The sequence below is a fragment of the Anomalospiza imberbis genome, chromosome 3, assembly GCF_031753505.1.
Source record: "Anomalospiza imberbis isolate Cuckoo-Finch-1a 21T00152 chromosome 3, ASM3175350v1, whole genome shotgun sequence".
In the NCBI taxonomy this organism is placed as follows: domain Eukaryota; kingdom Metazoa; phylum Chordata; class Aves; order Passeriformes; family Viduidae; genus Anomalospiza; species Anomalospiza imberbis.
Genome location: NC_089683.1, coordinates 49217361 through 49220754, shown reverse-complemented (window position 1 = coordinate 49220754; position 3394 = coordinate 49217361).

Here is a 3394-nt window from a genome sequence, read left to right as displayed (position 1 = left end):
CACATTCGTTCAACCCCTTGAATAGCTGTTTACACTCCTACTTTTACTATAAATTGGTACCTCATGGCTTCTTTGTATAAGTCAGTGAGCTAGTCTAGCAGGATGACCTAGTTATTTTTAAAGCCTGCTTATGTCAATACTCTATGTCCTGTGACCATGTTGGCCACCATTATTTCGGGGTGAGGTCAGTCTTTTTCTTTGCTCGGGCCCGCTGCCAGTTTCTCAACACCTGCCTTGAAAGTGACAGCTCTATGGGTGTCCTCATAAATTAAAAATCATGTGCCTCTGCCCTGATGCCTTGGGACAGGCACAAAGTTAGAAACTGTCCTGTAACCCAAGCCCTGGGGCTGCTGCACGGGACAGCTGAGCAGCAGGCAGCGAGCCCCAGCAGCGGGGGGCCGGCTGCACCGCAGACCTTGGGCAGCGCCCAGCCTGGTGCCATCGGGCATGCGGCTGTGCCAGGGAGAGCCAGGGATGGCCCCCAGGCTGTGATCTTCCCCCGTGGGAAAGGTGGAGAAACCAATGGGCTGACAAGGGGCTGCTCTGGGTTCTGTGCAGCCTTTGCATGCCCGGGGTGAGCTGAGCTGGCAGAGGCAAGATGGGGAGTGAGGAGTGGGGAGCAGGCTCTCTACAAGGAATGGGCAATCCTGTGCACACTTGTCACAATCCTTTGCCACCTCCCAGCTCCGCCGTTACAGCTCTGGCACGTAATTGACCACAGCACTAGTTCAGTCACATGTTTTCCTCCTTCCAGTGTGCACTGTAGACACTCAGACAGCATACATGTTCTCCATAGCCTGACAGAGTCCTGAGGCTTCAATTCAGCAAAGCACTTAGGAGTTCTCTTTTTCCCCCAAACCTGGCTTCTCAGTCTACATCTCTCACCACCCCCACCATGAAGGTTACATCCACCTGTGGGGAAACTCAGACAAATCAGAGAAGCTGCAACTCCCCACTGCTCCGATCTGTCTGCTCCTGCCCCAGGTGTGTGTTGTGACCCATTTCAGAATCCATGCCTGGTAGTGCCCAAGGTCCAGGGAGCTGCACCTGCAGTATCACAGCAGCACAGACACCTCTCAGCTCCATAACTGTGGGTGCTGGACACGAGTGCTAATGTGACCCCTGGTATGGAGTGAGGTCCTGGCATGATAGCTCCCAGCAGAAAAAGCAATAAAAGCAGTGAATGGAATAGAACCTGATCAGGCATCCTTTTCAAACCACTTGGATACTGCCTTCAGAGGCACAAACAAAATCTGTTTCCCTGTTGGCTTAGGATCCTTAGGAGGATGACTAAATTATAGTAAAGTAGGATCCTCATTTTTAAAAAATGATCCATGACTTCTGTTTTAACAGAGACTGCTTTTTGTCTTTCTTCTAGTCTTCTTGTGGGCATCTTTTAAGTTCCTTCTAACAGCTGGGTATTGTATGGTTGATGCTCTTGCCCATTCATTAGTAAAAGGCTGCAGATGGGTGCTGCTCACTGTTTCTACAATCCAAACTGAACACTATAATTATAAGATCTCATCCCATTTAATGCTTCCCATACTCTATCTCAAAATAAATGCATAAACATCCACTGGAGTATTACTGGTAGTGATGCATCCTGTATTTTGGCAAGTCTCTTGGTATGTGTGTTCCTCGCATTCCTTTCAGGTATTCTTTAAGTTCTTTTCCTCTCCCAGCCCTGTTGGCAACAGGCAGTATTGAGGACTCCATGTCCCTTTCTTGAGCTGGTAGCAGCAGCAGCAGTGGTAAGACTGTGGGCACACACACTTTGAGACCTTCTGCCTTAAAAGCATCTATCATCCCATCCCTGCATTTGGTAACATTTTATAGGTAGATAGGAAATCCAGATGAAATTGTCTCTGGGAAAGGCTGCTCTGCTGCTGGCAGAGTGAGGGGCCAGCTCCTGCCCCTGTGACATACCATTCCCAGTTGCCCCACCTGGTGCAGAGCTGGGCAGTGTGCCGAGCAGGGAATGTACCTCCTTCCTCCTTTCCTATGGGTCTGGTGGTGTCAGCAGCTCCTGGCCCCTGGCCAGGGTGGCTGGGGCCTGGGAGGAGGCTTTCAGAGGTCTCAGAGGCATCTGCTGGCCCAACAGCTGTTCCCAGCAGGCAGGCAGGGGACTGGGACAGAGCAGCCTGCTGGGAGCACATGGGAACACGGCCTCATGGTGGAAAGGGGAAATTGTAGGGCTGCAGGAGAGATCAGTGGGGGCTGAGACATGATGACACTAGGGAAAAAGAAATGGGAAAGAGCCCATTAGTAATGAGAATAAGTAAAGATCACTCTTTAGCACAGGACATAAATTTATCTTGCCTTGTCACAGTTTTGCTTTCTTCTTGTCTTTTCCTAATGGAAAGCACTCACAAAAACAGTACCGTCAATAAACTTTGGAAAAATATCACTTCTCATCTTTTCAAATCTTATGGCAATGAAGCCATTGCCAAGGTGATCATCTATTTGTCACCCGTGAGTGATGCTAACAAATATTTTAAGCCAAAGTAAGGCATCACCCCAGTGATAGAAGAGCACAAGAATTCCCCATGCTTTTGTTGGACTAAAGTGTTGAGTATGTCAGCAAAGGTTGGTCTCAGATTGCCTTGGGGAAAAGAAGGCAGACCTAGTTACACTGATCTGTTAGCACCTACAGCTGCCTTTGTCAGATTAGCAGTAATATGGAAATAAGGAACCATCCACTGGAGTAAATTTTTCAGGGAAAAAGTTTATGGTAGTTGTTAAAGAAGGTAGAGATTATGGTATTTCTGCAGGTGAGATCATACAACTGAGATAAAATATGGGGCTTAAAGAGTTAATACTTGAGCTTTTTGCCTTTATGCAGAACTTTTGGACTGAGTCAGCATTTTTCTGAAATCAATGGAAAATGAATCCTTTAAACTATTAAAACCATGATGCTCTAGGATTGCACTTATGGCCTAAAGTCAGTATTGCTTTGTCAAATTAGAGCATGACATCAGGTGACAGCTAATTTTATTTTTGCTCTATGACACACCCATGTTTCCTGCATATCCCTAAAGAAGTCATTTAAACTCTCAAAGTCTTTGTTTCCCTTCTCTGTGCTTTCTTTTCTCATCAACTTCAAGCTCCATTGAGTGGGTATGAGGCCTCTGTCTCAATTTGAGCTTCTTAGTCCTCCAGTTTAGTTATGGGGTCATAAATAAAAGCAGTACTGTAAGAAAATATAGAACTGTTCAGTATTGAGCAACTTGTGATGCTGAATTAGTTACACAGAAGAAAAATGTCAGTAGTGGTAATCACGGTGAGTTGGCAGCACAAAACAGTGATTTGTCTGCTGAAACATTTCTTAGCTGCTCTTCTCTGGGCGCAGAGTGTGGTTATGTTTGAGTTTCTGCTGCTGGTAATGCAGCTAGGG